Raw genomic sequence first — 25,943 nt, 5'->3', positions numbered from 1 at the left:
AAGGAACTCCTAGCTATTGTTCATGCTTTAGATAAATTCAGATCTTATTTGCTAGGGTCCAAGATAGTGGTATACACGAATCATGCAGCTTTAGAGTACTTATTGACAAAGAGTGAGTCAAAACCTAGACTCATACATTGGATCTTACTTTTGCAAGAATTCGACATTGAGATTAGGGACTGGAGTGGGTCTCAAAACTTAGTTGCGGATCATTTAAGCCACCTTGAGAATTTAAAATTTGACCCATTTCCGATCGATGACTCATTCCCATTGGATAGTTTGCATACTGTGTCGGATAGCTTCCCTTGGTTTGCGCCAATGACGAACTACTTGGTTGCAAAAATCTTCCCTCCTAACTTTTCTAAACACCAAAGAGAAGAGTTGAGGAGTGATTCCAAATATTACATTTGGGATGACCCTCACTTGTGGAAGAGGGGAGTGGACCAAGTAATTCGAAGATATGTCCCGGAATTTGAAATTCAACCCATTCTTGAAGCTTGCCATTCGTCCGAATGTGGTGGCCACTTTGGCCCACAGAGGACAGCTAAAAAGGTGTTGGATTGTGGATTCTGATGGCCAACCTTATTCAAGGATGCTAACCGGTTCTGTGTGTTGATGAGCGGATAATTTATACGCTTTTTGGCATTATTTTTACATAGTTTTTAGTATGTTTTAATTAGTTTTTATTATATTTTTATTAGTTTTTAAATAAAAATCACATTTCTAGACTTTACTATGAGTTTGTGTGTTTCTCTGTGATTTCAGGTATTTTCTGGCTGAAATTGAGGGACCTTAGCAAAAATCTGATTTAGAGGCTGAAAAAGGACTGCAGATGCTATTGGATTCTGACCTCCCTGCACTCGAAGTGGATTTTCTGGAGTTACAGAAACCCAAGCGGCACGCTCTCAATTGTGTTGGAAAGTAAACCTCCAGGGCTTTCCAGCAATATATAATAGTCCATACTTTGCCCAAGTTATGACGACGCAAATTGGCGTTTAACGCCAAGTCTTTACCCTATTCTGGCGTTAAACGCCAGAAACAGGTTACAAACCAGAGTTAAACACCAGAAACAGGCTACAACCTGGCGTTTAACTCTAAAAAAGCCTCTACACGTGTAAAGCTCAATGCTCAGCCCAAGCACACACCAAGTAGGCCCCGGAAGTGGATTTCTGCACTATCTGCACTTAGTTACTTATTTTCTGTAACCCTAGCTACTAGTTTAGTATAAAAACAACTTTTAGAGATTTATTTTGCATCTCATGACATTTTTACACGTTTCATATTGTATTTCTGATGGCATGAGTCTCTAAACCCCATGGTCGGGGTGAGGAGCTCTGCTGTGTCTCGATGAATTAATGCAATTACTTCTTTTTTCTATTCAATCACGCTTGTTTCTGTTCTAAGATACTCGCTTGTACTTAACCGTGATGAATGTGATGATCCATGACACTCATTACCATTCTCAACCTATGAACACGTGCCTGACAACCACTTCCGTTCTACCTTAGATTGAGTGTGTATCTCTTAGTCTCTTGGTTCATGATCAGAGTCTTCGTGGTATATGCTAGGATTATTGGCGGCCATTCCTGAGATCCAAAAAGTCTAAACCTTGTCTGTGGTATTCCGAGTAGGATCTGGGATGGGATGACTGTGACGAGCTTCAAACTCACGAATGCTGGGCGTAGTGACAGACGCAAAAGGATCAATGGATCCTATTCCAACATGAGTGAGAACCGACAGATGATTAGCCATGCGGTGACAGCGCATTTGGACCATTTTCACTGAGAGGACGGATGGTAGCCATTGTCAACGGTGATCCACCAACATATAGCTTGCCATGGATGGAGCCTTGCGTGCGTGAAGAAGAAGACAGTAGGAAAGCAGAGATTCGAAAGACAGAGCATCTCCAAATCCTCAATCTGTGCTCCATTACTGCATAATAAGTATTATTTATTTTATGCTATTTACTCTTCATAAATATAATCACTCTTATCATTGATTTCCTGACTAAGAATTCCAAAATAGCCATAGCTTGCTTCAAGCCGACAATCTCCGTGGGATCGACCCTTACTCACGTAAGGTATTACTTGGACGACCCAATGCACTTGCTGGTTAGTGGTACGAGTTGTGAAAAGTGTGATTTACAATTCGTGCACCAAGTTTTTTGCGCCGTTGCTGGGGATTGTTCGAGTTTGGACAACTGACGGTTTATTTTGTTGCTTAGATTAGGAAAAATTTTTCTTTTTGGTTTAGAGTCTTCTATTATTGTTTTTGGTTAAAATTTTAAAATCCTTATTTTATTTTTCTAAATTATTTTTGAAAATTTTCAAAACCAATAACTTCATGATTTAGTCTTTTGTTTGAGTTTAGTTTCATATTTTAAGTTTGGAGTCATTTGCATGATTTTATTTTTCTTTCACTTTTTCGAATTATTAGTATCCAAAATATAAAATTTTTTAAGTTTGGTGTCCTTTGTGTTTCTATTTTCTAAAAATTTTTAAAAATTTGTTCTTGGTGTTCATCTTGATCTTCAAAGTGTTCTTGGTGTTCATCTTGACATTCAAAGCTTGCTTGTTTGTTTTCTTTGTTTTGATCTAAAAATTCTAAGTTTGGTGTCATTTTATTGTTTTTCTCTCTCCTCATTAATTCCAAAAATATCTTTTCCCTTTATTTTAATTAAATTTTCGAAATTTCCCTTTAAAAAATTCAGATTTTTATTTTAAAATTTTTATCTTATCTTAGTTTTAAATTTCAAAATTCAAATATTTTTCAAAAAAAAAATTCATATCTTTTTCAAAATCATTTTATTTCAAATTTCAATTTTCAATTTTCAAAATTTGAAAATCTTTTATAAAATTTTTCAGAATCTTTTCCTTTTAGACATAATTTTCGAAATTCTTGTCCTATTTTACTATTTTGATTGAAAAATTTTAAGTTTGGTGTTTCCTTGTTAAGAAAATTCCAATCTTTAAAATTTTAAAATCATATCTCTTTCAAATCTTTTCCTTTGTTTACTTTCTTACAAGTATCTTTAATTTTAAGACATATCTTTTTCAAGACTCCCTAACCACTTTCTCTCCTTCCAATTTTCGAAAATCATATCCAAAATTTTTCAAATCTTTTTAATTAATTAGCCATTTTAGCATTCGAATTATTTTTTTTATTTTACTTTTTCTCTTAATTTTTGAAACTTATATTTTATTTTATTTCTTTCTTTTAATTCGGTTTATCCTTAATTAAATAAAAAAAATCTATATATATATTTTAATTGCAATCCACATCATCTCCCTTTCTCCATCATGGACTTAAGTGGAAATGAACAGTCCAGAAAGACTCTGGGGTCATATGCTAACCCCATTACTACTGCATACGGGAGTAGTATCTGTATACCTCCCATCAGAGCAAGTAATTTTGAGCTAAATCCTCAGCTCATTGTCATGGTGCAGCAAAATTGCCAGTATTCCGGTCTTCCACAGGAAGAACCTACTGAGTTTCTGGCGCAGTTCTTGCAAATTGCTAACACAGTGCGTGACAAGGAGGTAGATCAGGATGTATACAGGCTGTTACTGTTTTCATTTGTTGTAAAAGATCAAGCTAAGAGGTGGTTAAATAACCAACCCACAGCAAGCATAAGAACATGGAAACAGTTATCAAACAAATTCCTGAATCAATATTTTTCTCCAAAAAGGATGACACAGCTAAGGCTGGACATCCAAGGCTTTAAACAAGAGGATTGATGAGCGGATAATTTATACGCTTTTTGGCATTGTTTTTACATAGTTATCAGTATGATTTAGTTCGTTTTTAGTATATTTTTATTAGTTTTTAATTAAAAATCACATTTCTGGACTTTACTATGAGTTTGTGTGTTTTTCTGTGATTTCAGGTATTTTCTGGCTGAAATTGAGGGACCTGAGCAAAAATCAGATTCAGAGGTTGAAGAAGGACTACTGATGCTGTTGGATTCTGACCTCCCTGCACTCAAAGTGGATTTTCTGGAGTTACAGAACTCCAAATGGCGCGCTTCCAATTGCGTTGGAAAGTAGACATCCAGGGATTTCCAGCACTATATAATAGTCCATACTTTGCCCGAGTTTAGATGACGCAAACTGGCGTTGAACGCCAGTTCCATGTTGTAGTCTGGCGTTCAGCACCAGAAACAAGTTGCAATGTGGAGTTCAATGCCAGAAACACGTTACAAACTGGCGTTCAACTCCAAGAATGACCTCTCCATGTGAAAGCTTCATGCTCAGCCCAAGCACACACCAAGTGGGCCCCGAAAGTGGATTTCTACATCAATTACTTACTTCTGTAAACTCTAGTAGCTAGTCTAGTATAAATAGGACTTTTTACTATTGTATTTACATCTTTGGATTATCTTTTGGTCCTTTGATCATGTTTTGGGGGGCTGGCCATTCGGCCATGCCTGGACCTTATCACTTATATATTTTCAACGGTAGAGTTTCTACACACCATAGATTAAGGTGTGGAGCTCTGCTGTTCCTCAAAGATTAATGCAAAGTACTACTGTTTTTCTATTCAATTCAACTTATTCCACTTCTAAGATATTCATTCGCACTTCAATATGATGGATGTGATGATCGTGACAGTCATCATCATTCTCAACTTATGAACGCGTGCCTGACAACCACTTCCATTCTACCTTAGATTGAATGGATATCTCTTAGATATCTAATACAGGGGACCGAGTCCGAGTTATTAGTGTCTTCGTGGTATAAGTTAGAACCCATGGATGGCCATTCCTGAGATCCGGAAAGTCTAAACCTTGTCTATGGCATTCCGAGTAGGATCTGGGAAGGGATGGCTGTGACGAGCTTCAAACTCGCGAGTGCTGGGCGTAGTGACAGACGCAAAAGGATAGTAAATCCTATTCCAGCATGATCGAGAACCGACAGATGATTAGCCATGCAGTGACAGCGCATTGGACCATTTTCACAGGAGGATGGGATGTAGCCATTGACAACGGTGATGCCCTACATAAAGCTTGCCATGGAAAGGAGTAAGATTGATTGGATGAAGAGAGTAGGAAAGCAGAGATCAGAGGAACGAAAGCATCTCTATACGCTTATCTGAAATTCTCACCAATGAATTACATAATTACCACTATCCTATTTTATATCTTATTTATTTTCATCCACTATAATTTCTTAATACAATTTAATCCGCCTGACTGAGATTTACAAGGTGACCATAGCTTGCTTCAAGCCGATAATCTCCATGGGATCGACCCATACTCACGTAAGGTTTATTACTTAGACGACCCAGTGTACTTGCTGGTTAGTTGTACGAAGTTGTGAAACAGATATAAGATCATGAACGTGCGTATTGAGTTTTTAGCGCCGTTACCAAGGAATGGAATGATCATGATTTCGCACACCAAGTTTTTGGCGCCGTTGTCGGGGATTGTTCGAGTTTGGACAACTGACAGTTTATCTTGTTGCTCAGATTAGGTAATTTTATTTTATTTTTAAGCCTTTTAGTTCTTATTTTCGAAAAACACAAAAAAAAAATTTTCTTCTTTTTCGTTTTTCCAAAAAATTAATTTTTGAAAAATACAAAAAAAAATTTTCCTTTGTTTTCGAAAATTATTTTAAAATTTTTAAGAATGAATTCTAATGTTTCAAAATGGTATGCTGAAGTTTGGCTGTCCATTAAGCTTTAGACTAACCTGGTATGATTCCTGGAATCTTGATTGAGGACTTTGAATTCATTGCTTCCTTTTCCCTATATGATTTCAAAAAAATAAAAATATACAAAAATCCAAAAAAATTAATAAAATGATAAAAATCAAAAATATTTTATGTTGTTCGTTTGAATCTTGAGTCAATTTTTAAGTTTGGTGTCAATTGCATTTTTTCTAAAAATTTATGCATTTTTTGAAAATTCATGCATTTATAGTGTTCTTCATGATCTTCAAGTTGTTCTTGGTAAGTCTTCTTGTTTGATCTTGATGTTTTCTTATTTTGTGTCTTTTCTTATTTTTCATATGCAATTTCAATTTGTTAATGTCTAAAGAATAAAAATTTTTAAGTTTGGTGTCTGGCATGTTTTCTTTTCTTGAAAATTTTTTAAAAATAAGTTCTTGGTGTTCATCTTGACATTCAAAGTGTTCTTGGTGTTCATCTTGACATTCAAAGTATTCTTGTATGCATTAGTTGTTTTGATTCATAATTTCTATGTTTTGTGTCAATTTTGTGTTTTTCTCTTCTATTATTAAAAATTCAAAAATAAAAAAATATCTTTCCCTTTTTCACTCATCAAATTCGAAAATTTGAGTTGACTTTTTCAAAATTTTTTTAAAAAAAAAAATCTAGTTGTTTTTATGAGTCAAATCAAATTTTCAATTTAAAAATCTTATCTTTTTCAAAATCTTTTTCAAAATCAAATGTTTTTCAATTTTCTTTTCATATTTTTGAATTCTTTTTAAAATTTTTCAAAATCTTTTTCATTTTTTCGAAAATATTCAAATTAACTTTCAAAATCTTTTTCTTATTTTATTTCTTAATTTTCAAAAATTTTATTAGCATTTAATGTTTTGATTCAAAATCTTTTTAAGTTTGTTACTTGCCTAATAAGAAAGGTTCAATCTTTAAATTTTAAAATCAAATCTTTTTGTTTCTTGTTAGTCAAGTAATCAACTTTAATTTTCAAAATCAAATCTTTTTAAATTTCTTTTTCAAATCTTTTTCAATCAATCTTATCTTTTTGTTTCAATCACATCTTTTTAATTTTCAATCACATCTTTTTCAAAATTAATTTCAAAATCTCTTCTAACTTCTTATCTTTTCGAAATTTATTTTCAATTCTTTTTCAATCAATCTTATCTTTTTGTTTCAATCATATCTTTTTCAAAACCACCTAACTAATTCAATCTCTCTTAAAATTTTCGAAAATACCTCCCTCTTTTTCAAAATTTCATTTTGATTAACTAATTGTTTCAATTTTAATTTAATTTCAACTTTAATTTTCGGAATCTAACTTTCAATTTTAAATTTTATTTTAATTAAATTTCGAAATTCTCTCTCTCATCTCCTTCTATTTATTTATTCATCTACTAACACTTCTCTTCCATCCAAAAAGAAAATTTCAAACACAACCTCCCTCTCTATGTTCGAGTTTTTCCTCTTCTCTTCTTTACATTACATTCTTTTCTTCTTCTACTCACACAAAGGAATCTCTATACTGTGACATAGAGGATTCCATATTTTCTTTGTTATTCCCTTCTTTGTCATATGAGCAGGAGCAAGGATAAGAACATTCTTGTTGAAGCAGATCCTGAACCTGAAAGGACTCTAAAAAGGAAACTAAGAGAAGCTAAAATACAACAATCCAGAGACAACCTTACAGGAATTTTCGAACAGGAAGAGGAGATGGCAGCCGAAAATAATAATAATGCAAGGAGGATGCTTGGTGACTTCACTGCACCTAATTCCAATTTACATGGAAGAAGCATCTCAATTCCTGCCATTGGAGCAAACAACTTTGAGCTGAAACCTCAATTAGTTTCTCTGATGCAGCTGAACTGTAAGTTTTATGGACTTCCATCTGAATATCCTTTTCAGTTCTTAACTGAATTCTTACATATCTGTGATACTGTTAAGACCAATAGGGTTGATCCCGAGGTCTACAGGCTTATGCTTTTCCCGTTTGCTGTAAGAGACAGAGCTAGAGTATGGTTGGACTCTCAACCCAAAGATAGACTGAACTCTTGGGATAAGCTGGTCACGGCTTTCTTAGCCAAGTTCTTTCCTCCTGATGAACGGATAACTTATACGCTTTTTGGCATTGTTTTTAGTATGTTTTTAGTATATTTTAATTAGTATTTATTATATTTTTATTAGTTTTTAAATAAAAATCACTCCTCTGGACTTTACTATGATTTTGTGTGTTTTTCTATGATTTCAGGTATTTTCTGGCTGAAATTGAGGGACCTGAGCAAAAATCTGATTCAGAGGCTTAAAAAGGACTGCAGATGCTGTTGGATTCTGACCTCCTTGTACTCAAAGTGGATTTTCTGGAGCTACAGAAGCCCAATTGGCGCGCTCTCAATTGTGTTGGAAAGTAGAGATCCTGGGCTTTCTAGCAATGGATAATAGTTCATACTTTGCCTGATATTTGATGGCCTAAACCGGCATTCCAAGTCAGCTCAAGAATTATGGCGTTTAACTCCAAAACTGGCACAAAAGCTGGAGTTAAACGCCCAAACTAGCACAAAAGCTGGCGTTTAACTCCAAGAAAAGTCTCTACACATGGAAGCTTCAATGCTCAGCCCAAGCACACACCAAGTGGGCCCGGAAGAAGATTTCTGCATTAAATACTGATTTTTGTAACCCTATGCTACTAGTTCTCTATAAATAGGACCTTTTGCTATTGTATTTGACAGACATCTTGGGACGTTTAGTCCCTAGACCTTTGAGGCTGGCCATTTGGCCATGCTTACACTATTTGTTCTTATGTATTTTCAACGGTGGAGTTTCTACACACCATAGATTAAGATGTGGAGCTCTGCTGTTCTTCATGAATTAATACAAAGTACTATTGTTCTTCTATTCAACTCAAGTCTATTTCTTCTCCAAGATATTCATTCGTTCTTCAACTTGATGAATGTGAAGATCTGTGACACTCATCATCATTCTCACCTATGAACACGTGCCTGACAACCACCTCTGTTCTACTAGCAATGGCTTGAATGCGTATCTCTTGGGTTTCTGATCTAAGATTGGAACCTTCGTGGTATAGGCTAGAATTAATGGCAGCCATTCCTGAGATCCGGAAAGTCTAAACCTTGTCTGTGGTATTCCAAGTAGGATCTGGGAAGGGATGACTGTGACGAGCTTCAAACTCGCGATTGTGGAGCGTGTGACAGACGCAAAAGGATCAATGGATCCTATTCCGACATGATCGAGAACCGACAGCTGATTAGCCGATGTTGTGACAGAGCATCAGGACCATTTTCACTGAGAGGACGGGATGTAGCCATTGACAACGGTGATGCCCAACATAAAGCTTGCCATAGAAAGGAGTATGAATGATTGGAAGAAGGCAATAGGAAAGCAGAGGTTCAAGGGGAACAAAGCATCTTCATACGCTTATCTGAAATCCACCAATGAATTACATAAGTATCTCTATCTTTATTTTATCTTTATTTTATGTTTATTTTCATCACCTTAAACTCCATAACCATTTGAATCCGCCTGACTGAGATTTACAAGATGACCATAGCTTGCTTCAAGCCGACAATCTCCGTGGGATCCACCCTTACTCACGTAAGGTTTATTACTTGGACGACCCAATGCACTTGCTGGTTAGTTGTGCGGAATTGTGACTAAGTGTGATTCACGTTTGAGAGCTCCAAGTCCTTTGGCGCCATTGTTGATGATCACAATTTCGTGCACCAAGTTTTTGGCGCCGTTGCCGGGGATTGTTCGAGTTTGGACAACTGACAGTTCATCTTGTTGCTTAGATTAGGTATTTTTTTTTCAGAATTTTTAAGAATGAATTCTAGAGTTTCAAGGTGATGTTCTTATCATCACAAAAGCTGATTGATTCTCATCAATTTAGCTATTGAATGTAATGTCCTGCTGAAGCTTGGCCAAACATGTCTAATCCTTTTTAGACTGAAGCTTTAGACTAACATTGCATTATTCCTAGAATTCTTATTAAAAGTTTTGAATCCCTTTATTTTCTTTTCTATATAAGTTTCGAAAATCACAAAAAAATTTATAAAATCATAAAAATCAAAAATATTTTATGTTTCTTGTTTGAGTCAAGTGTCAATTTTTAAGTTTGGTGTCAATTGCATTCTTCTTGCATTTTTCGAAAACATGCATTATGTTCTTCATTAATCTTCAAGTTGTTCTTGATGATTTCATTGCTCTGATCTTTAAATTCCCTTGTTTTGTGTGTTTTGTTGTTTCTTACATGCATTTTTACATTGTTATAGTCCTTAGTATGAAAATTTTTAAGTTTGGTGTCCTGCATGCATTGTTTATTTGATCTTAGTTGCATTTTTATTGATTCCCATCATCAAAAATTCAAAAAATATTTTTAAAACTATGTCTTTTCAAGTCAATAATACAGAGAATTAAAGATTCAGAACATTCAGCAGAGGAATCAAACAGAAAAAGCTGGGCATTCAAAACGCCCAGTGAAGAAGGAAAACTGGCGTTTAAACGCCAGTCAGGGTACCTGGCTGGACGTTTAACGCCCAAAAAGGTAGAGATTTGGGCATTAAACGCCAGAATGGGCACCATTCTGGGCGTTTAACGCCAGGATGACACTAGAGGGAAGATTTTGTTTTTAATTCACATTTTTTTCAAGTTTTCAAAATTTTTCAAAATCAAATCTTTTTCAAATCATATCTTATCAATCATATCTCTTTCAAAATCAATTTCTTTCCATTTTATATTTATCCTTGCTTCAATTCAAGATTTACTTTAAAAATTTTCAAGTTGTTACTTGCCTATTAAGAAAGGATCAAACTTTAAATTTTAAAATCATATCTTTTAATTTCTTGATAGTCAAGTAATCAACTTTAATTTTAACAATTTTCTTTTTCTAAATTGATTTTCAATCATATCTTTTCAAACATATCTTTTCAATCACATCTTTTTCAAAATTAATTTTTTCAATCATATCTTTTTCTAATTTCAAAATCTTTTTCAAAAATCACTTGATTTCTTTCCCAATCTTAGTTTTCGAAAATCTCAATCAAATTTTCAAATTTCTTTTTAATTATTTCAAAATCTTTTAATTATTTTCAAAAATTCTTCCCCTCTTTTCACATCCTTCTATTTAAAGGACCAAGACTCCTCATCAAGGTGCAATTCGAACTCTGTCCCTCTTGATAAGTTCGAATTCCCTCTTCTCCACCTCTTCCTTCTATTCTTCTTTTCCTCTGACACTTCAAGGAATCTCTATATTGTGACATAGAGGATTCCCTACTTTCTTGTTCTCTTCTCTTTCATATGAGCAGGAACAAAGATAAAGGCATACTTGTTCAAGCTGATCCTGAACCTGAAAGGACCCTGAAGAGAAAGCTAAGAGAAGCTAACGAACAATTCTCTTTAGAGGGCCTAACAGAGCTCTTCAAAGAAGAAGAAATCATGGCAGCCGAAAATAACAATGCCAACAATGCAAGGAAGGTGCTTGGTGACTTTACTGCACCTACTCCTGATTTCTATGGGAGAAACATCTCTATCCCTGCCATTGGAGCAAACAACTTTGAGCTTAAGCCTCAATTAGTTTCTCTAATGCAACAGAATTGCAAGTTTCATGGACTTCCATTAGAAGATCCTCATCAGTTCTTAGCTGAGTTCTTGCAAATCTGTGACACTGTCAAGACCAATGGGGTTGACCCTGAAGTCTACAGACTTATGCTCTTTCCTTTTGCTATAAAAGACAGAGCTAGGACATGGTTGGATTCACAACCTAAGGAAAGCCTGAACTCTTGGGAAAAGCTAGTCAATGCCTTCTTGGCAAAGTTCTTTCCACCTCAAAAATTGAGCAAGCTTAGAGTGGAAGTCCAAACCTTTAAACAGAAGGATGGTGAGTCCCTCTATGAAGCTTGGGAGAGATACAAGCAATTGATCAGAAGGTGCCCTTCTGACATGCTTTCAGAATAGAGCATCATAGGAATCTTCTATGATGGTCTGTCTGAACTATCCAAGATGTCATTGGATAGCTCTGCTGGAGGATCTCTTCATCTGAAGAAGACGCCTGCAGAAGCTCAGGAACTCATTGAAATGGTTGCAAATAACCAATTCATGTACACCTCTGAAAGGAATCCTTTGAATAATGGGATAGCTCAGAAAAAAGGAGTTCTTGAGATTGATACTCTGAATGCCATATTGGCTCAGAATAAAATATTGACCCAACAAGTCAATATGATTTCTCAGAGTCTGTCTGAAATGCAAGCAGCAACAGGCAGTACTAAGGAAGTTTCCTCTGAAGAAGAAGCTTATGATCCTGAGAACCCAGCAATGGAAGAGGTGAATTACATGGGAGAATCTTATGGAAACACCTATAATCCTTCATGGAGAAATCATCCAAATCTCTCATGGAAGGATCAACAGAGACCTCAACATGGTTTCAACAACAACAATGGTGGAAGAAACAGGTTTAGCAATGGCAAGCCTTTTCCATCATCTTCTCAGCAACAGACAGAGAATTCTAAGCAGAGCCCCTCTGACTTAACAACCATTGTCTCTGATCTAATCAAAACCACTCAAAGTTTCATGAATAAAACAAGGTCCTCCATTAGAAAACTAGAGGCACAAGTGGGTCAGCTGAGTAAGAAAATTACTAAACTCCCTCCTAGTACTCTCCCAAGCAATACAGAAGAAAATCCAAAGAGAGAGTGCAAAGCCATAAACACGTCTCAAATGGCTGAACCTGGAGAGGAGGAAGAGGCAGTGATCTCCACTAAAGAAGACCTTAATAGACATCCACTGACCTCCATAGAGTTCCCTAATGAGGAACCATGGGAATCTGAGGCTCATTTTGAGACCATAGAGATTCCATTGAATTTACTTCTGCCTTTCATAAGCTCTGATGAGTATTCTTCCTCTGAAGAGGATGAAGATGTCACTGAAGAGCAAGTTGCTAAGTATCTTGGAGCAATCATGAAGCTAAATGCCAAGTTATTTGGTAATGAGACTTGGGAGAATGAACCTCCATTGCTCATCAAAGAACTGGATGACTTGACTAGGCAGAGATTACCTCAAAAGAGACAGGACCCTGGAAAGTTCTCAATCCCTTGTACCATAGGCACCATGACCTTTGAGAAGGCTCTGTGTGACCTAGGGTCAAGCATAAACCTTATGCCTCTCTCTGTAATGGAGAAGCTAGGGATCATTGAGATACAAGCTGCAAGAATCTCACTAGAGATGGCAGACAATTCAAAAAAATAGGCTTATGGACTTGTAGAGGATGTCTTGGTAAAAGTTGAAGGCCATTACATCCCTGCTGATTTCATAATCCTAGAGACTGGGAGGTGTATGGATGAATCCATCATCCTTGGCAGACCCTTCCTAGCCACAGCAAAAGCTGTGATTGATGTTGACAGAGGAGAATTGATCATTCAAGTGAATGGAGACTCCCTTGTGTTTAAAGCTCAAGGATATCCCTCTGTCACCATGGAGAGGAAGCATGAAGAGCTTCTCTCAATACAGAGTCAAACAGAGCCCCCACAGTCAAACTCTAAGTTTGGTGTTGGAAGGCCACAACCACACTCTAAGTTTGGTGTTGAACCCCCACATTCAAACTCTAAGTTTGGTGTTGGAAGGTTCCAACATTGCTCTGAACATCTGTGAGGCTCCATGAGAGCCATTGTCAAGCTATTGACATTAAAAATGCACTTGTTAGGAGGCAACCCAATTTTTACTTTAAATTTCTATTTTCTATTGTTATTTTATATTTTCTGTAGGTTGATGATCATATGAAGTCACAAAAATAATTGAAAAAGCAAAAACAAAGTGAAAAACAGAATGAAAAATAGAACACCCTAGAGGAGACAGTTACTGGCGTTTAAACGCCAGTAAAGGTAGCAGAATGGGCATTAAACGCCCAGTATGGCACCATTCTGGGCGTTTAACGCCAGAAAAGGGCACCAGACTGGCGTTTAACGCCAGGAATGGGCAAGAAGCTGGCGTTAAACGCCAGAAATGGGCAGCAGCCTGGCGTTTAACTCCAGGATTGGCAGAAAGGGGCGTTTTGCACGCCGCTTGGTGCAGGGATGAGATATCCTTGACACCTCAGGATCTGTGGATCCCACGGGATCCCCACCTACCCCACCATTCTCTCTCTTCTTCACCCATTCACCAATCACCTCAATACCTCTTCCCCAAAAACCCCTCACCTATCAAATCCTACCATTCTCTTCACCACTCACATCCATCCTTCATAAAACCCCACCTACCTCACCATTCAAATTCAAACCACTTTTCCTCCCAAACCCACCCTCTATAGCCGAACCATACACACCCCTCTCACCCCTATATAAATCCATCTTCACTCCTTCATTTTCACACAACCTAAACACCACTTCTCCCCCTTGGCCGAAACACAAAGCCCACTCCATCTCCTCCATTTCTTCTTCTTCTACTCTCTTCTTTCTTCTTTGCTCGAGGACGAGCAACCTTCTAAGTTTGGTATGGTATAAGCTAAAGCTTTTCGTTTTTCCATAACCATTTATGGCACCAAAGGCCGGAGAAACCTCTAGAAAGAGGAAAGGGAAGGCAAAAGCTTCCACCTCCGAGTCATGGGAGATGGAGAGATTCCTCTCAAGGGTGCATCAAGACCACTTCTATGAAGTTATGGCCAAGAAGAAGGTGATCCCCGAGATCCCTTTTAAGCTCAAAAAGGGCGAATATTCGGAGATCCGACATGAGATCCAAAGAAGAGGTTGGGAAGTTCTCACCAACCCCATTCAATAAGTCGGAATCTTAATGGTTTAAGAGTTCTATGCCAATGCATGGATCACCAAGAACCATGATGAAAGTGTGAACCCAGACCCCAAGAATTGGCTTACAATGGTCCGAGGGAAATACTTGGATTTTAGTCCGAAAAATGTAAGGTTGGCATTCAACTTGCCCATGATGCAAGGAGATGCACACCCCTACACTAGAAGGGTCAACTTTGATCAAAGGTTGGACCAAGTCCTCATGGACATATGTGAAGAGGGCGCTCAATGGAAGAGAGATTCAAGAGGGAAGCCGGTTCAACTAAGAAGGCATGACCTCAAGCCCGTGGCTAGGGAATGGTTGGAGTTCATCCAACGCTCAATCATTCCCACTAGCAACCGGTCCGAAGCTACTATAGACCGCGCTATCATGATACATAGCATCATGATTAGAGAGGAAGTGGAAGTTCATGAGGTTATATCCCAAGAACTCTACAAGGTGGCGGACAAGTCCTCCACTATGGCAAGGTTAGCCTTCCCTCATCTCATTTGTCACCTTTGCAATTCAGTTGGAATTGACATAGAGGGAGACATTCTCATTGATGAGGACAAACCCATCATTAAGAAAAGGATGGAGAAAACAAGAGAACCTCATCAAGAGCATGAGGAAATTCCTCATCATGAAATCCCTGAGATGCCTCAAGGGATGCATCTTCCTCCATAAAACTATTGGGAGCAAATCAATACCTCCCTAGGAGAATTAAGTTCCAACATGGGACAACTAATGGTGGAGTACCAAGAGCATTCCATCCTCCTCCATGAAATTAGAGAAGATCAAAGAACCATGAGAGAGGAGCAACAAAGGCAAGGAAGAGACATTGAGGAGCTCAAGCACTCCATAAGATCTTCAAGAGGAAGAACAAGCCGCCATCACTAAGGTGGACCCGCTCTTTAACTTCCTTGTTCTTTATTTTCCTGTTTTTCGAAAATTATGCTTTATGTTTATCTATGTCTGTGTCTTTATTACATGATCATTAGTGTCTATGCCTTAAAGCTATGAAAATGAATCCATCACCTTTCTTAAATGAAAAATGTTTTCAATTGAAAAAGAAAAAGAAGTGCATGAATTTCAAATTTTAAAACAGTTTAATTATTTTGATGTGGTGGCAATACTATTGTCTTTCTAAATGAATGTGGTGCACGAAATTGTGATCTCAGGCAACGGCGCCAAAAACTCTGTACGCACATCTTACTAAATTATTTTTCATTCACAACTTCGATACAACTAACCAGCAAGTGCACTGGGTCGTCCAAGTAATAAACCTTACGTGAGTAAGGGTCGATCCCACGGAGATTGTTGGTATGAAGCAAGCTATGGTCACCTTGTAGATCTCAGTCAGGCGGATATAAAATAGTTATGGAGTTTTCAAAAATATATAATAAAATAAGGATAGAAATACTTATGTAAATCATTGGTGAGAATTTCAAATAAGCGCATAGAGATGCTTTCGTTCCTCTGAACCTCTGCTTTCCTGCTATCTTCATCCAATCAATCCTACTCCTTTCCATGGCTGGCTTTATGTAAGGACATCACCTTTGTCAATGGCTACTTTTTATCCTCTCTGGAAAATGGTCCGATGCGCTGTCACTGCATGGCTAATCATCTGGAGGCATCACCCTTGTCAATGGCTGCATCCCATCCTCTTGTGAAAATGGTCCAAATGCTCTGTCACAGCACGGCTAATAGGATTCAAAGCATCTTCATACGCTTATCTGAAATCCAACAATGAATTACATAAGTATCACTATCTTTATTTTATCTTTATTTTATGTTTGTTTTCATCACCTTAAACTCCATAACCATTTGAATCCGCCTGACTGAGAATTACAAGATGACCATAGCTTGCTTCAAGCCAACAATCTCCGTGGGATCGACCCTTACTCACGTAAGGTTTATTACTTGGACGACCCAGTGCACTTGCTGGTTAGTTGTGCAGAATTGTGACTAAGTGTGATTCACGTTTGAGAGCTCCAAGTCCTTTGGCGCCATTGTTGATGATCACAAACCTTGTCTGTGGTATTCCGAGTAGGATCTGGGAAGGGATGACTGTGACGAGCTTCAAACTCGCGATTGTGGGGCGTGTGACAGACGCAAAAGGATCAATGGATCCTATTCCGACATGATCGAGAACCGACAGCTGATTAGCCAATGTTGTGACAGAGCATCAGGACCATTTTCACTGAGAGGACGGGATGTAGCCATTGACAACGGTGATGCCCAACATAAAGCTTGCCATGGAAAGGAGTATGAATGATTGGAAGAAGGCAATAGAAAAGCAGAGGTTCAAGGGGAACAAAGCATCTTCATACGCTTATTTGAAATCCACTAATGAATTACATAAGTATCTCTATCTTTATTTTATCTTTATTTTATGTTTATTTTCATCACCTTAAACTCCATAACCATTTGAATCCGCCTGACTGAGATTTACAAGATGACCATAGCTTGCTTCAAGCCGACAATCTCCATGGGATCGACCCTTACTCACGTAAGGTTTATTACTTGGACGACCCAGTGCACTTGCTGGTTAGTTGTGCGGAATTGTGACTAAGTGTGATTCACGTTTGAGAGCTCCAAGTCCTTTGGCGCCATTGTTGATGATCACAAACCTTGTCTGTGGTATTCCGAGTAGGATCTGGGAAGGGATGACTGTGACGAGCTTCAAACTCGCGATTGTGGGGCGTGTGACAGACGCAAAAGGATCAATGGATCCTATTCCGACATGATCGAGAACCGACAACTGATTAGCCAATGTTGTGACAGAGCATCAGGACCATTTTCACTGAGAGGACGGGATGTAGCCATTGACAACGGTGATGCCCAACATAAAGCTTGCCATGGAAAGGAGTATGAATGATTGGAAGAAGGCAATAGAAAAGCAGAGGTTCAAGGGGAACAAAGCATCTTCATACGCTTATCTGAAATCCACTAATGAATTACATAAGTATCTCTATCTTTATTTTATCTTTATTTTATGTTTATTTTCATCACCTTAAACTCAATAACCATTTGAATCCGCCTGACTGAGATTTACAAGATGACCATAGCTTGCTTCAAGCCGACAATCTCCGTGGGATCGACCCTTACTCACGTAAGGTTTATTACTTGGACGACCCAGTGCACTTGCTGGTTAGTTGTGCGGAATTGTGACTAAGTGTGATTCACGTTTGAGAGCTCCAAGTCCTTTGGCGCCATTGTTGATGATCACAATTTGGTACACCACCTCCTCAAAAGCTTAGTAAGCTTAGAGTGGATGTTCAAACCTTCAGACAGAAAGAAGGTGAAACCCTCTATGAAGCTTGGGAGAGATATAAGCAACTGATCAAAAAGTGTCCTTCTGACATGCTTTCAGAATGGACCATTCTGGATATATTCTATGATGGTCTGTCTGAGTTATCAAAGATGTCACTGGACCATTCTGCAGGTGGATCCATTCACCTAAAGAAAATGCCTGCAGAAGCTCAAGAACTCATTAACATGGTTGCTAATAGCCAGTTCATGTACACTTCTGAAAGGAATCCTGTGAATAATGGGACGCCTATGAAGAAGGGAGTTCTTGAAATTGACACTCTGAATGCTATATTGGCTCAGAATAAAATATTGACTCAGCAAGTCAATATGATTTCTCAGAGTCTAAATGGAATGCAAGCTGCATCCAACAGTACTCAAGAGGCATCTTCTGAGGAAGAAGCTTATGATCCTGAGAACCCTGCAATAGCAGAGGTGAATTACATGGGTGAACCCTAAGGAAACACCTATAATCCCTCATGGAGAAATCACCCAAATCTCTCATGGAAGGATCAACAAAAGCCTCAACAAGGCTTTAATAATGGTGGAAGAAATAGGTTTAGCAATAGCAAGCCTTTTCCATCATCCACTCAGCAAAAGATAGAGAGTTCTGAGCAGAATCCATCTAGCTTGGCAAATATAGTCTCTGATCTATCTAAGGCCACTCTAAGTTTCATGAATGAAACAAGGTCCTCCATTAGAAATTTGGAAGCATAAGTGGGCCAGCTAAGTAAAAGGATCACTGAAATCCCTCCTAGTACTCTCCCAAGCAATACAGAAGAAAACCCAAAAGGAAAGTGCAAGGCCATTGGATTGATCATCATGGCCGAACCTACAAGGGAGGGAGAGAACGTGAACCCCAGTGAGGAAGACCTCCTGGGACGTCCAGAGATCAATAAGGAGTTTCCCTCTGAGGAACCAAAGGAATCTGAGGCTCATCTGGAGACCATAGAGATTCCATTAAACCTCCTTATACCATTCATGAGCTCTGATGAATATTCTTCTTCTGAAGAGAATGAAGATGTTACTGAAGAGCAAGTTGCCAAGTACCTTGGTGCAAATATGAAGCTGAATGCCAAATTATTTGGTAATGAGACTTGGAAAGATGAACCTCCCTTGCTCACCAATAAACTGAGTGATCTGGATCAACTGAGATTGCTTCAGAAGAAACAGGATCCTGGAAAGTTCTTAATACCTTGTACCATAGGCACCATGACCTTTGAGAAGGCTCTATGTGACCTTGGGTCAGGGATAAACCTCATGCCACTTTCTGTAATGGAGAAACTGGGAATCTTTGAGGTGGAAGCTGCCAGAATCTCATTAGAGATGGCAGACAACTCAAGAAAACAGGCTTATGGACTAGTAGAGGACGTGTTAGTAAAGGTTGAAGGCCTTTACATCCCTGCTGATTTCATAATCCTAGACACTGGGAAGGATGAGGATGAATCCATCATCCTTGGAAGACCCTTCCTAGCCACAGCAAGAGCTGTGATTGATGTGGACAGAGGAGAGTTAGTCCTTCAACTGAATGAGGACAACCTTGTGTTTCAAACTCAAGGATCTCCTTTTGTAACCATGGAGTGGAAGCATGAAAAGCTTCTCTCACTGCAGAGTCAATCAAAGCCCCCACAGTTAAACTATAAGTTTGGTGTTGGGAGGCCACAACCAAACTCTAAGTTTGGTGTTGAACCCCCACAATCAAACTCTAAGTTTGGTGTTGGGAGGTTCCAACCTTGCTCTGATTATCTGTGAAGCTCCATGGGAGCTCACTGTCAAGCTATTGAAATTAAAGAAGCGCTTGTTGGGAGGCAACCCAATGTTATTTAATCATTTTTATTTTATTTTCTCTTTGTTATTTCATGTTTTATTAGGTTGATGATCATGTGGAGTCACAAAAACTACTGAAAATCGAAAACAGAATGAAAAACAGCATTAAAAATAGAACACCCTGGAGGAAGGGCTTACTGGCGTTTAAACGCCAGTAAGGAGCATCTGGCTGGCGTTTAACGCCAGAACAGAGCATGGAACTGGCGTTAAACACCAGAAACAAGCAGCATTCTGGCATTTAAACGCCAGGAATGCACCCCAAAGGAAAACTGGCGTTCAACGCCAGAAACATGCTGCAGGCTGGCATTGAACGCCCAAAACAAGCATGGAAGTGGCGTTAAACGCCAGAAACATGCTGTAATCTGGCGTTAAACGCCAGGATTGCCTACAGAGGGCGTTTACAAGCCTAATTGGAGCAGGGATAATTAAAGTCCTTCGCCCCACTAGATCTGTGGACCCCACAGGATCCCCACCTACTTCTTCTCTCCTCTTCACACCTTTTCATAACTCTCTTCCCCAAATACCCCTCACCAATTAACTCAATCACTCTTTCCCATCACCTCTTCACCACTCACATCCCTCCCCTCTTCCCCAAAAACCCCACCTACCTTTAAATTCAAAATAATTTCCCTCCCAAACCCAACCCTATATGGCCGAACCCTAACCCCTCCCCACTCCTATATAAACCCCTCATTCCCTCTTCATTTTCACACAACACAACCCTCTTTTCACCCCTTGGCCGAAACCAACTTTCTCTCCCTCTCCTCTATTCCTCTTCTTCTTCTACTTCTTTCTCTCTTCTTTTGCTCGAGGACGAGCAAACATTTTAAGTTTGGTGTGGTAAAAATCATTGCTTTTTGTTTTTCCATAACCATTCATGGCACCAAAGGCCAGAGAAACCTCTAGAAAGAGGAAAGGGAAGGCAATTGCTTCCACCTCTGAGTCATGGGAGATGGAGAGATTCATCTCTAATGTCCATCAAGACCACTTCTATGAAGTTGTGGCCAAGAAGAAAGTGATCCCTAAGGTTCCTTTCAAACTAAAAAAGAATGAGTATCCGGAAATTCCGACTTGAGATCCAAAGAAAAGGTTGGGAAGTCCTCACTAACCCCATTCAACAAGTCGGGATTTTAATGGTTCAAGAGTTCTATGCAAATGCATGGGTCACTAGAAACCATGATCAAAGTGTGAACCCGAACCCAAAGAATTAGCTCACCATGGTTCGGGGGAAATACTTAGATTTCAGTCCGGAAAATGTAAGGTTGGCGTTCAACCTACCAATAATGGAAGAGAACGCACGCCCCTACACTAGAAGAGTCAACTTTGATCAAAGGTTGGACCAAGTCTTCATGGACATATGTATGGAAGGAGCTTAATAGAAAATTGACTCAAAAGGTAAGTCGGTTCAAATAAGAAGGCTTGACCTCAAACCAGTAGCTAGAGGATGGTTGGAGTTCATTCAACGCTCAATCATTTCTACTAGCAACCGGTCTGAAGTTACTATAGACCGGGCCATCATGATCCATAGCATCATGATTGGGGAGGAAGTGGAAGTTCATGAGATTATACCTCAAGAACTCTACAAGGTGGCTGACAAGTCATCCAACTTGGCAAGGTTAGCCTTTCCTCACCTCAATTGCCACCTCTGCAATTCGGCTAGGATTGATATAGAGGGAGACATCCTCATTGAAGAGGACAAAGCCATCACTAAGAAAAGGATGGAGCAACCAAGAGAGCATGGACCTCAACATGAGCATGAGGAAATTCCTCACCATGAAATCCCTGAGATGCCTCAAAGGATGCACTTTCCTCCACAAAACTATTGGGAACAAATCAACACTTCCCTAGGTGAATTAAGTTCCAACATGGGACAATTAAGCGTGGAACATCAAGAGCACTCCATCATCCTCCATGAAATTAGAGAAGATCAAAGAGCTATGAGGGAGGAGCAAGAAAGACAAGGAAGAGACATAGAGGAGCTCAAAAGCACCATTGGTTCTTCAAGAAGAGGAAGATGCCACCCTCACTAAGGTGGACTCATTCCTTAATCTCCTTGTTTATTTAGTTTTCTGTTTTTCGATTTTATGCTTTATGTTTGTTTATGTTTTTGTCTTCATGATCACCAGTATTTAAGTGTCTATGCCTTAAAGTTATGAATGTCCTATGAATCCATCACCTCTCTTGAATGAAAAATGTTTTAATTACAAAAGAACAAGAAGTACATGGTTTCAAATTCATCCTTGAAACTAGTTTAATTATTTTAATGTGGTGACAATACTTCTTGTTTTCTGAATGAATGCTTGAACAGTGCATATGTCTTTTGAAGTTGTTGTTTAAGAATATTAAATATGTTGGCTCTTGAAAGAATGATGAACAGGAGAAATGTTATTTGATAATCTGAAAAATCATAAAAATGATTCTTGAAGCAAGAAAAAGCAGTGAATACAAAAAGCTTGCAGAAAAAAAAAGAGAAAAGAAAACAAAATGGCGAAAAAAAAGAGAAAGAAAAAGAAAAAGCAAGCAGAAAAAGCCAAAAGCTCTTAAAACCAAGAGGCAAGAGCAAAAAGCCAGAAACCCTTAAAACCAAAAGCCAAGGGTAATAAAAAGGATCCAAGGCTTTGAGCATCAATGGATAGGAGGGCCTAAAGGAATAAAATCCTGGCCTAAGCGACTAAACCAAGCTGTCCCTAACCATGTGCTTGTGGCGTGAAGGTGTCAAGTGAAAACTTGAGACTGAGCGGTTAAAGTCAAGGTCCAAAGCAAAAAAAGAGTGTGCTTAAGAACCCTGGACACCTCTAATTGGGGACTTTAGCAAAGCTGAGTCACAATCTGAAAAGGTTCACCCAGTTATGTGTATGTGGCATTTATGTATCCGGTGGTAATACTGGAAAACAAAGTGCTTAGGGCCACGGCCAAGACTCATAAATTAGCTGTGTTCAAGAATCAACATACTGAACTAGGAGAATCAATAACACTATCTGAATTCTAAGTTCCTATAGATGCCAATCATTCTGAACTTCAATGGATAAAGTGAGATGCCAAAACTATTCAAGAGGCAAAAAGCTACAAGTCTCGCTCATCTGATTGGAGCTATGTTTCATTGATATTTTGGAATTTATAGTATATTTTCTTCTTTTTATCCTATTTGATTTTCAGTTGCTTGGGGACAAGCAACAATTTAAGTTTGGTGTTGTGATGAGCGGATAATTTATACGCTTTTTGGCATTATTTTTATATAGTTTTCAGTATAATTTATTTAGTTTTTAGTATATTTTTATTAGTTTTTAATTAAAAATCATATTTCTGGACTGTACTATGAGTTTGTGTGTTTTTCTGTGATTTCAGGTATTTTCTGGCTGAAATTGAGGGACCTGAGCAAAAATCAGATTCAGAGGTTGAAGAAGGACTGCAGATGCTGCTGGATTCTGACCTCCCTGCACTCAAAGTGGAGTTTCTAGAGCTACAAGTATTATTTATTTTATGCTATTTACTCTTCATAAATATAATCACTCTTATCATTGATTTCCTGACTAAGAAATACAAAATATCCATAGCTTGCTTCAAGCCGACAATCTCCGTGGGATCGACCCTTACTCACGTAAGGTATTACTTGGACCACCTAGTGCACTTGCTGGTTAGTGGTACGAGTTGTGAATAGTGTGATTTACAATTCGTGCACCATGTGTCTTGCCATCAGTGTCAGAAGTCGGGAAACACGTCCCAAAGGGATGAGATGCCTCAGCAACCTATGTTATTCTGTGAGATATTTGATGTATTGGGCATTGACTTTATGGGACCGTTTCCCAACTCAAGTGGGTACTTGTATATTCTGCTAGTGGTGGACTACGTGTCAAAGTGGGTAGAAGCAATACCTACCCGCCTTGACGACGCCAATACCGTCATTTCTTTTATTAGAAATCACATTGTATGCCGTTATGGGTCGCTACGAGCAATCGTGAGCGACCAAGGATCCCATTTTTGTAACAGGAAAGTAGAGGCACTGCTCAAGCGCTATGCGGTATTGCATAAAGTTGCCACTGCTTATCACCCACAGACCAACGGACAAGCGGAAGTGTCCAACTGGGAGATTAAGAGAATCTTGGAGAAAGTGGTCAATCTGCAAAGGAAGGATTGGAGCCTCCAGTTAGGAGATGCACTATGGGCGTATAGGACGGCCTACAAGACTCCGTTGGGGATGAGTCCCTTTCGGGTCGTCTATGGTAAGGCATGCCACCTCCCGGTGGAGATTGAGCATAAAGCCTATTGGGCGGTAAAGCAGTGCAACATGGATTTCACCAAGGTGGGTGTGGCCAGGAAATTACAGCTAGAGGAGCTCGAGTGTTTGAGGAACGAAGCATATGAGAATGCCCGAATTTACAAGGAAAAGACTAAAGCCTTTCACGATCACCACATCCAGAAGAAGGATTTTCAAGAAGGTGATGAGGTTCTCCTCTACAACTCGAGGCTTAGATTCATGCCTGGCAATCTCCGTTCTAGATGGGAAAGACCCTTCAAGGTGAATGAGATAAAGCCCTATGGGGTGGTGGAATTGTTTGATCATAAAAGTGAAGCAACTTTCAAGATGAATGGACATAGAGTGAAGAAGTATAATGGCTACAAGCTCCCAAAAGAGCTAGAGGTGTTCCTACTCACGGATGCACCTAGAAGAGGAGAAGCATGAGCGACTAACCGTCTGGTGCACGAAATTGTGATCATCAACAATGGCGCCAAAGACTTGGAGCTCTTAAACGTGAATTACACTTTGTCACAATTCCGCACAACTAACCAGCAAGTGCACTGGGTCGTCCAAGTAATACCTTACGTGAGTAAGGGTCGATCCCACGGAGACTGTCGGCTTGAAGCAAGCTATGGTCACCTTGTAAATCTCAGTCAGGCTAATTCAGATGGTGATGGAGAATTGATAATTAAAAGATAAATAAAACATAAAATAAAGATAGAGATACTTATGTAATTCTTTGGTTGGAATTTCAGATAAGCATATGAAGATGCTTTGTTCCCCCTGAACCTCTGCTTTCCTATTGCCTTCTTCCAATCATTCATACTCCTTTCCATGGCAAGCTTTATGTTGGGCATTACCGTTGTCAATGGCAACCTCCCATCCTCTCAGTGAAAACGTTCCAAATGCGCTGTCACCGCACGGCTAATCATCTGTCGGTTCTCGATCATGTTGGAATAGGATCCATTGATCCTTTTGCGTCTGTCACATGCCCAACAATCGCGAGTTTGAAGCTCGTCATAGTCATACCTTCCCAGATCCTACTCAGAATACCACATACAAGGTTTAGACGTTCCGGATCTCAGGAATGGCCGCCAATAATTCTAGCCTATACCATGAAGGTTCCAATCTTGGATTAGAAACCCAAGAGATACGCATTCAAGCCATTGTTAGTAGAACAGAGGTGGTTGTCAGGCACATGTTCATAGGTGAGAATGATGATGAGTGTCACGGATCATCACATTCATCAAGTTGAAGAACGAATGAATATCTTGGAGAAGAAATAGACTTGAGTTGAATAGAAAAACAATAGTACTTTGTATTAATTCATGAAGAACAGCAGAGCTCCACACCTTAATCTATGGTGTGTAGAAACTCCACCGTTGAGAATACAAAAGTGATAGTGGTGTAAGCATGGCCGAATGGCCAGCCTCCAAGGTCTAGGGACTAAACGCCCAAAGATGAGAATACAATAGTATAAGGTCCTATTTATAGAGAACTAGTAGCCTAGGGTTTACAAAAATCAGTAATTAATGCAAAAATCTTCTTCTGGACCCATGTGTAGAGACTTTTCTTGGAGTTAAACGCCAGCTTTTGTGCCAGTTTGGGCGTTTAACTCCAGTTTTTGTGCCAGTTTTGGAGTTAAACGCCAGAATTCTTGAGCTGATTTGGAACGCCTGTTTGGGCCATCAAATCTCGAGCAAAGTATGAACTATTATATATTGCTGGAAAGCCCAGGATGTCTACTTTCCAACGCAATTAAGAGCGCGCCAATTGAGCTTCTGTAGTTCCAGAAAATCCACTTTGAGTGTAGGGAGGTCAGAATCCAACAGCATCTGCAGTCCTTTTTCAGCCTCTGAATCAGATTTTTGCTCAGGTCCCTCAATTTCAGCCAGAAAATACCTGAAATCACAGAAAAATACACAAACTCATAGTAAAGTCCAGAAGAGTGATTTTTATTTAAAAACTAATAAAAATATAATAAAAACTAATTTAAATATACTAAAAACATACTAAAAACAATGCCAAAAAGCGTATAAATTATCCGCTCATCACCGTCCAACTTAAGGGCGTTAAAGAAAAGTGTTTGGTGGGAGGAACCCCACCGT

At 38.8% G+C, this 25,943-nt stretch overlaps 2 non-coding genes across 2 annotated transcripts; both read right to left on the bottom strand.

Moving 5' to 3' along the window:
- Window positions 1–11,528: 11,528 nt before the first annotated feature.
- LOC148567342 (small nucleolar RNA R71) lies at window positions 11,529–11,636 on the bottom strand. Its single transcript, XR_015882810.1, has one exon. It is a non-coding gene; the product is annotated as a small nucleolar RNA R71 (small nucleolar RNA).
- Window positions 11,637–17,723: 6,087 nt separating this feature from the next.
- On the bottom strand, window positions 17,724–17,831 carry LOC148567341 (small nucleolar RNA R71). The gene has a single exon (XR_015881693.1). It is a non-coding gene; the product is annotated as a small nucleolar RNA R71 (small nucleolar RNA).
- Window positions 17,832–25,943: the final 8,112 nt, after the last annotated feature.

Source organism: Arachis ipaensis, chromosome B4 (genome assembly GCF_059453495.1).
Source record: "Arachis ipaensis isolate K30076 ecotype BB chromosome B4, ASM5945349v1, whole genome shotgun sequence".
NCBI lineage: Eukaryota > Viridiplantae > Streptophyta > Magnoliopsida > Fabales > Fabaceae > Arachis > Arachis ipaensis.
The sequence above is the reverse complement of the archived record's forward strand: the minus strand, read 5'-3'. Positions and strand labels throughout refer to the sequence as shown.